The sequence below is a fragment of the Psammomys obesus genome, unplaced genomic scaffold (assembly GCF_907164565.1).
Source record: "Psammomys obesus unplaced genomic scaffold, mPsaObe1.curated_primary_1811, whole genome shotgun sequence".
NCBI lineage: Eukaryota > Metazoa > Chordata > Mammalia > Rodentia > Muridae > Psammomys > Psammomys obesus.
In genome coordinates, this window is record NW_026591598.1 from 11,098,065 (window position 1) to 11,107,219 (window position 9,155).

At 48.2% G+C, this 9,155-nt stretch overlaps 1 non-coding gene across 1 annotated transcript; it reads right to left on the reverse strand.

Annotated features, from left to right (window-relative positions):
* Positions 1 to 7,679: 7,679 nt before the first annotated feature.
* On the reverse strand, positions 7,680 to 7,784 carry LOC129680020 (U6 spliceosomal RNA). The gene has a single exon (XR_008720617.1). It is a non-coding gene; the product is annotated as a U6 spliceosomal RNA (small nuclear RNA).
* Between the last annotated feature and the right edge of the window lie 1,371 nt (positions 7,785 to 9,155).

The window sequence follows — 9,155 nt, forward strand, 5'->3', positions numbered from 1 at the left end:
AATGTTGTAGTTCGTTCACTTGTTTTCTGCAAGTACAAACGTGCTTTTCTGAAGCAGGGGTAAGTTTTAGGTCACGTATAGGATGGAGGCCAGTGACAAAATGGAATCTGTTATGTTCAGGCTTTTTAGGCATAGGAAGATCGAGGAAGGAAAGGAAAAGAGAATGTCCATAATAAACCTTTCTTTAAAAAAAGTTATTCTTACTTTTAAATATATATATGTGTGTGTGTGTGTGTGTGTGTGCGCGCGCGCGCGTGTGTGTGTGTGTGTGTGTGTGTGTGTGTGCGCGCGCGCATGCGCGCACATGACTGCAGTGCCTATGGAGACCAGATGGAGTGCCCTGGATCTGGAGTTACAGGCAGTGGTAAGCTGCCTGACATGCGTGCTGGGTACCTGAATGAGGGTCCTCTGCAGGAAAACCACACACTCCTAACCAGTCCCTCGTTGAATAAGTCTTTATTAGTATTTCCTATGGGATGATTCTGGCTTAAGCACACAGTCAGTAAAGCAGACATGGTCTCTGCCTTTGTTTAGCGGATCAGCCAAAGGGGCTGTGATAGATTAAAAGACAAACTGTGACTTGAACATGGTAGTAACACCTGTAATCCTGGTACATGGGAATTGGAGGCAGGAGGATCAGAAGCTCAGGGTTGGTGCTGGAGAGGTGGCTCAGAGGTTAAGAGCACTCTCTGCTCTTCCAGAGGTCCTGAGTTCAATTCCCAGCAACCACATGGTGGCTCATGACCATCTGTAATGAGATCTGGTGCCTTCTTCTGGTGTGCAGGCACACATGTAGTTAGAATGATGTATGCATAATGAATAAATCAATCTTTTTTTAAAAAGAGTCCTATGATCCTCTTTAAAAAAGAAAAGTTCAAAGTTATCCTTGTATACATACCGAGTTTGAGGCTAGTTTAAGCTACATGTGACCCTGGCCTTAAAACAAACAAACAAACAAACAAACAAACCAGATATGGTAGCAAAGGCTTTTAATTCCAACACAGGAGGCAGAGGCAGGCAGATCTCTGTGGTAGAGGCCAGTCTGGTCTACAGAGCAAGTTTCAGGACAGCCAAGGCTACACAGAGAACAAAAGAGAGAGAGAGAAATCTGCAAAGATAAGGGACAGAGCCAGGATGAGGGAATAGAGAAGGTAGAATAATAAAACAAGAAAGAATTTTCTGATGACGGGCCAAGATCTGAAGGTCAACATGACCCTGAGGTGGGATGAAATTTGATATGATGAAGAGAGAAAAAACCACCCATCTGAGCCTTAGCAGAAAAGAGGGAGAGAAAAGATGCCTGCAGAGGCGGCAGGAGAGAGGTGTGCAGCTCCGCAGACCCCATATGGAATTTTTGGTATTTCGAGACAGGGTCTCTCTGTGTAGTCTGGCTGTCCTGGAATACACTCTGTAGACCAGGCTGGCTTCCAGCTCACAGAGATCCCCTCACAGAGGCAGGGGCCTCTGTCTCCCGCGTGCTGGGATTAAATTCCTACACCAATGGTCCTATGCGGATTTTTTTTCCCCATGTGGATTTTTTTTATCATAGAGGAACATACAAAAGACGGTGGGAAAGAACTTATTGGCAAGCTGTAAGCAAGTAGCAACATGTTTCAGCTTTGTCTTTTTTGTTGTTTTTGTTTTCAAGACAGGGTTTCTCTGTGTAGCCCTGGCTATCCTGGACTCACTGTGTAGACCAGGCTGGCTTCAAACTCACAGAGATTGGCCGGCCTCTGCCTCCCAGAGTACTGGGATTATGAGAGTGCACCACCATACCTGGTGAGCTTGGTTTTTGATTTGTTTTGTTTTAAGATTTGTTTATTTATTATGTACATAGTGTTCTGCCTGCATGTGTGCCTGCACGCCAGAAGAGGGCACCAGATACAGATGTTTGTCAGCCACCATATGGTTGCTGGGAATTGAGCTCAGGACCTCTGGAAGAGGAGACAGTGCCCTTAGCCTCTGAGCCATCTCCCCAGCCCCAAGCTTGGTTTTTTTGAAAGATTTTTCTGAGGGGCTGCACTGATGACTCAGAAGGTCGGAGCACTCTGTTCCCAGCATCCCATGCATGGTGCTGTGACCATCCGTAACGACAGTTCCAGGGAATTCAACAGGCATACAAGTGGTGCATATACATGCATGGAAGCAAAACGTTCATCCATATAAAGTATGCCTGAGCTGGGCGTGGTGGTGCACACCTGTAACCCCAGCCCTCAGGGAGCCAGAGGCAGACCAAGAGCTGGGAGCTCAAGGCCAGCCCGGTCTACAAAGAGAGTCCAGGATAGCCAAGGCTACCTACCCAAAGGGGGTTGGGGGGGAGGGAGGAAAGTAAACCCGGAATTTTTTTGTTTGTTTGTTTTTTTGAGATTTATCTGAGACAGAGGGGGAATTGCTACAGCTTTGATGCTGCTCTGATCTACATAACTAGTTACAGGCCAGTGGAAGCTACGTATAAGACCAAGTTTTAAAAACAAGACAGCAAGATGTCCGAGGTGCGTCTGTGTTGTTAAAGCACTTGCATAGCATTCAGGATGCCCTGGGCTCCATTCTACAGCACTGCATGTGCTGGGCACAGCGGTGCCCGCCTGCAATCCCAGAACGCCAGGAAGTGGAGACAAGAGACTTAGAAATTCAAGGCAAGGCGCTCCTCCTCCACACAGAGAAGCTGAAGCCGGTTTGGTTTCCGAGAGACGCTGTCTGGCAGCGAGGAAGCGATCTACTGCCCCAGGCTGGAATAAATGCCTGGCTGTCATTTTAGGAGTCTCCTGCAGTTATCTAGGCGAGAGGTGGTGGGTTAAAGGTGACAGTGGGGAAGAGAATTCAAGACATACGCGGTAGTAGAATCAGAAGGACACACAATGGATTCCAACGGGGGGGGGAGGGGCAGAGAAGGGAAGACAGAAACAGTCAACACGCCTGGGTCTGGTGATACTAGTGGCAAAAGAGAAGATTAGAAAGGTGACTTCCGGTGTCAAAACCAAAAAAGGGTTGTTTTGACATGGTAAGTTCTAGATCTGCATGGGGACATCATCTAGTAAGTTATTTCATTTTTATCTCTTTATCTCTTTATCTATTTATTTATTTATTTATTTATTTATTTATTTATTTATTTATTTATTTATTTTTGAGACAGGGTTTCTCTGCGTAGCCTGGGCTGCCCTGGACTGGCTTTGTCGACCAGGCTGGCCTTGAACTCACAGCGATCCGCCTGCCTCTGCCTCCACCTCCCAGAGTGCCGGGGTCGCAGGCAGAGCACGGCTATAAGAGGATGTCGGCGCCCCTGGAAACAGGGGAAAATGATCTGGGAACCACCGCCTGGGTTCTGGGAACTGAGCCTGGGTCCTCTAAACTGCTGAGCCATCTCTCCAGCTCCGGTCCACGGGCTCTTTATAGCTCTTAGGAGTGTGACATGAAGACAGAAAGGGTTGTTTTTTGCTTTCTGCAGTGCTGGGGACCCAAACCCAAGAGTGTTATTCTCAGCCCCGTTAGTACATCCCCACCCAAGACGATAGTTGTGTGTGTGTGTGTGTGTGTGTGTGTGTGTGTGTGTGTGTGTTGAGTCAGGGTCTCGTGTCTTCCAGGCTCAAACTCCCTGTTAGGGGATGGTCTTGGCCACTGTGTTTTCAGATGCTCATTTCTGCCCCTGAGATCTGGCTGCAGTCCTGCCATGGGCATTGTCATTTCTATGAAGATCTCGGGTCTCAGTGTTATGTAAAAATTGCTCACGGAGGATTATCTCTGATTGGTTAATAAAGAAGCTGAAGAGCCAATTGCTGGGTAGAAGAGACAGTAGGTGGGACTTCCATTCCCAGCGTACGGGTTTCAGGTAGGGACCGAAGAGATGAGAAAGTCATGTCCTGGGGAAGGCCACCTTTGATGGGAACAGAAACATACAGCAGGAGACCAAGACAAGGCTGATGGCAAGTGAACAGGCATGTGGCTGGGAGATAGCCAGGCTAGCATAATTTGGCACCAGTAGATGAATATCCGCCCAGTTATAGTGCTTTAAAGCTTATTAATAAATGCGTTAGGTCTGCATGTCATTATTTGGGAACTAGGGCAGGCACTAGAAAGGGCCCCCACTAATAGAAAACATTTACAGCTCTCTATGTACCCAAAGACGACTTCTGATTCTCCTGCCTCTACCTCCTAAGTACTCGGATCACAGGCCTTAGCCACTGGACTCCGTTTATGTGGTGCTGGGGATCAGACTTAGTGCTTCATGCCTGTTAGGCAAGCATTCCACCAGTCTTCGCCTTCGTTTTTAATGTGTATGGGTTTGTTTTTTTGTTTTGGTTTTTGCCTGCATGTATGCATGTCTATGCACCATGTATTTGCCTGGAGTCCTTGGAGGCCAGAAGAGGTGTTGGCTCCGCTGAAGTTACAGACAAGTGTGAGCCACCATGTGGGTGTTAGGGATCATGCAGGAGCACTAAGTGCTCTGACCTGCCGAGCATCTCATCAGCCCCTGAAAGAGAGGAGTTTTGAGGGGGTTTTCAATCTGCATGTGGAGTCAATGGCCTGAGCCTAGATTGGACCTAGATGATTCTATGGAATCATAGAAGAAGAAAGGCCCTTTTTGAGGCTAAAGAAACTCAAAGCTAGAGAGGAGACACCCACAGAGAAGCCGTGAGTAAGAAGCTGCAGAAAGAGAGGGTAGTTGGTTTTACAGAATGGAGGAGACGTCAGACCGTGCCTCAGAAGAATGAAGCACACGTTACATCAGAGTCCAGAAGAAGAGCAAGAGACACCAGCCAAAGGGGTTTCTGGCTGCTCAGAGGCTGAACTGAGATAGCGGCTGATGGTTCCTGAGCTAACCTCTCTCTGCTGAATGTCCAGGCTGGCCAAGCTTGGCCTTTATCCATCATGTCTTTGTGTTTTGTTTTGTCTTAAAAAACAAACAAACAAAAGCATTTTTTTAAGATGTATTTATTATGTATACAGTGTTCTGCCTGCATGTGTGCCGACATGCCAGTAGGGGGCACCAGATCTCATTATAGATGGTTGTGAGCCACCATGTAGTTGCTGAGAATTGAACTCAGGACCTCTGGAAGGACAGCCAGTCCTCTTTAACCTCTGAGCCATCTCTCCAGCCCTGTTTTGTGTTGAGACAGAGTCTCACTATGTTCCGGCTGTCCTGGAATGTGCTATGTAGACCAAGATGACCTAAAACTCAAAGAGATCTCCTGCCTCCTCCAGCTGCTCCTGTATGCTGAGACTAAAGACATTCGAGTATGCCCTGTGGTAACGCCCACCGCCATATCCCCAGCCGTCTTAAGTAAGATTATATTTATTATTTTATGTATGCGTGCTCATCTGCACTGCATGTCAGAAAAGGGCATCAGATTCAAGTAGAGATGGTTGTGAGCCACCATGTGGTTGCTGGGAATTGAACTCAGGACCTCTGGAAGAGCAGTCAGCGCTCTTATCTGCTTCTGTGTGTGTGTGTGTGTGTGTGTGTGTGTGTGTCTGATTGCTGCCTCTCTCTGTGTGGTCCCAGCCATTCCAGGCTATATCCTCCCAGGAAGGGTCTTGCTCTCACTTCCTTTAGGCCTTGGCTTAGCGTAACTGCTGTACCTTTCAGCTGAGGACTCCTTCCAGCTGCCCCACAAAGGTACCTTGGGGGATGGGTGTGGGCTGCCCACGAGGGCCAACCAGTTCTCACTAGACAGCCACAGGGAAGAAGGGAAGACTCAGAAAATGGGCCAGCCTGTCAAGCAAGGGACAAAAGACATCACCCCCGACAGGCCCATACTCAGGAGACATTTTCCCTGCTCCATATCCTCCCAGCAACGGGCCAAAGGCCAGGCACAGAAAAGCTCCTGTGAAGCCTTCATGAATGGCCCCCAAGTCCCATGTGGCCTCTTGGACTTGTGACCAGGGGTCAAAGGCAGCTCTGCTGCCAGAGTCTCCAGACCTCTGTGAACCACTGATGGGTGAAGTGACGCAGAATGAAGTCGGAGCTCCGGTAGAGCCCTTGCCTAGCATGCATAAAGCCCGAGGGTTAATCCCAGGACTGCCTGCCCTTCAGATTTAAAAATAACTCTGGTGGGCTGAGGGTTCATGTGATGTATGTGAAGCTCTGGGCCGTGCACACACACACACACACACACACACACACACACACACACACACACGTACAGAGCTGTGAATTCTCAGTCCACAGACTCAGTCATAAGAACTTTTTTTGTTTATTTTGTTTTTGTTTTGTTTTATGCCAGAGAAGGTTTCTTTGTGTAGTCCTGGATGATGATGACCTAAAACTCACTTTGTAGACCAGGCTGGCCTCAAATTCACCTGCCTCTGCCGGAATTAAAGCCCTGCCTCACCACCACTCAGCCAATAAAACTTCTTAAAATGCTTTTTCAGTTAAAAAGTTTTTGAGCTGGGCATGGTTGTCCGCACCTTTAATCCCAACACTTAGGAGGCAGAGAGACAAGATCTCTCTATTTAGCCCTGCCTGGTCTGGAATTCTAAGATTAAAGCCATGTGCCATGTCGCCTGGCTTGGTGATAAAAGTTTTTTTTTTTTTAATTAATTTTAAGCTGGATGTGGTGACACACCCTATAATCTCAGCCCTTGAGAGGTTCAAGTGCGCTACACCGTTCTAGCTATATAGCTGTAGTGAGTTCCAAAACAGCCAGAAGTAGATAGTGTCTCAGAGATAAATTTTTTTAAAGAGAAGGCATGAAAACAGAAGACCAATTCATTGGGAATCAGAAAAGCTCCAGGGTAAGGGCGGGTAAGAGAGGGTAATGTGTGTGTGCTGTGTATATTCGTGGGAATATCAATAACATACATACATGTATGAAACGGTTACAGCATTAATTGAAAAAGTATTAAAAAACAAAATTTCCTGGTCCCATGTATCAGAGTTTTAGGCCCTGGAAGTACAGCAAAGAACACGACCAAGACCCTGAGCTCCAGGATTTCCTGATTCATGGGTCGGGGTAGAGTGAGGGCAAAGGAAACAAGTATACAATTCACTCTCCGACAATCCAAAGTACCGAGACAAAAAAGTAATAATAATAGCAACAATAAAGGGGAGGGGGAACCCGATGAGCAGTGTCCCGGCACACAGAATTGTCAGAAAGGACTTCCCGGAAGGGACAGCAGCTAAATGAAGCGGAGGCCATGGCGGGAGGCTGTCCAGATGAAGGGGAGTGCAGAGAGCCAGAGGCTGGAAGGGCATTTTTGAGGCATGAGATGCCTCTACTGCTGGCAATGCTGGGAACTGGACCCAGATCCCCTAGCAAGATCTTTTTAGTCACCTAAAATATGTTAATACATTCCCCTGTGTGTGTGTGTGTGTGTGTGTGTGTGTGTGTGTGTGTGTGTGTGTAGAGTTTCTCTGTGTAGCCCTGGCTGTCCTGGAACTCACTCTGTAGACCAGGCTGGCCTCGAACTCACAGAGATCCATCTGCCTCTGCCTCCTGAGGGCTGGGATTAATGCGTCACCACCGCCACCCTGTTGGCTTTAGCCCATTTTAACACCGGCTCCCGCGCGGTTTGTTTCAGCGCCTGACTTTTGGAAAGAACCCATTGGATGGCAGCACCCCCTTCTGGTCATTGTGAGTAATGCTGTTATGAGAGTGTTTTAAGTCTCAGAAAACCTCTCTGCTTGCCTCTGCCTTCTGACTGTGAGCCCCCACAACCAGCCTTTAGGTTTGTTTGCTTTTTTTAAACTGCAAAGATTCTTGAATTTCTGGGTCTTCCCTGTGCAAGGATCATTCGGATCTTCTCTGTATCCATTCTTGTTTAGTAAACACGCTGTTGAAGTAGGCACTTTTATTTCCAGAGCAGGATTTCCTGAAGTAACTAAGGTTGGCCTGCAACTTGCAATCCCCTGCCTCAGCCTCCCAGGTGCTGGGATTGCCTCATTAGGCCTGATTTCTGTGTGTGTGGCATTAACATTGCATTTAATTAATTGGTTATTTGTTTATGTATTTGTTGAAATAGTCTCCCTACGCAGCCCTCGGTGTTCCAGAACTGTCTGTGTCTCTGTATAGACTTCGAACTCACAGAAATCCATCTGCATCTGCCTCAGCCTTCACCTCTGGAGTGCTGGGGTTAAAGGAATGTCCCAGAATGCCCTGCTGGTTGGTTGGTTTTCCCTCTAGGGTTGTAGGTCTCCTTCATGAGATCTGAGGGAGGTATGTCATGTCACTAAGGGCTGACTTTGAGGATTCAAAAGCCCATGCCAACCCCAGTGTCTCTGTCTCTGCCTTGTGTCTGTGGATCAAGGTGTGAACCCCAGCACCATGCCTGCCTGCCTGCTGCCGTGATCCCTGCCTTGATGGCTGTGGGCTTGCGCTCTGAAACCATAAGCCCACTGAAACTCTTTTGTCTGCTAATTGCCTTTGTTCGTTTTTGAGAAGAGTCTCTGCCTGGATCTGGAGCTCAGTGGTTAGCCCAGACTGGCTGGCCAGCAAGCTCATGTGTGAGTGTTTGTGGGGGGGGGATCTTCCTGTTTGTCCCAACCCTCACAGTGCTGGGTTGCAGCCATCATGCCCAGCCTTCCACGCGGGCCCTGAGGATTTGAACTCATGTCCTGACCCTTGTGTACCATGCACTCTGCTAACTGAGCCACCTCCCTGGCTCCCACTCTCCTGTCGTGTTGTAAGTAAATGCTCACCTCTATACCTAGACTAAGCTAGGCTGGGGTTGGTTGGTTGGTTTGTTGTTTGAGACTAGATATTACTATGGATTCCAGGTTGGCCTGAGTTTGCCCAGGCTACCCTCAAACTCTCAGCAATCCTCTCTTAGTGTTGGGGTTATAAACAAGTACTGCCCATTTTATTTCTGCTCGGTATTGCTGCCTCAGTACAAGGCACCAGCGCCCAGTGTCGCCGCCTGAGCCCCGAGCCCCCACAGGGTGCAGCACGCCGCACTGGGGTCTTGTTATGGTTTTGCCGTGGACTCCATTAAGCCTGTGATAATGGGGACTGAAGCAGCTTCCGTTCTGGAGGTTGACGCAGCTGAACCTCAGAGGCTCTGTTTCCCCAGCAGCGGTCCAGTAGAATTCGTTAGCACCACCCCAGAGTGCAGGCTTTGGCTACTTAAGGACTGCAGCTTCCAGGCCCTCCCACTCAAGGCCTGCTTCCTAGGGAACCTAGGCTGACATTTAGCATCAAAAGAGACCTTCCGGGTGTGAA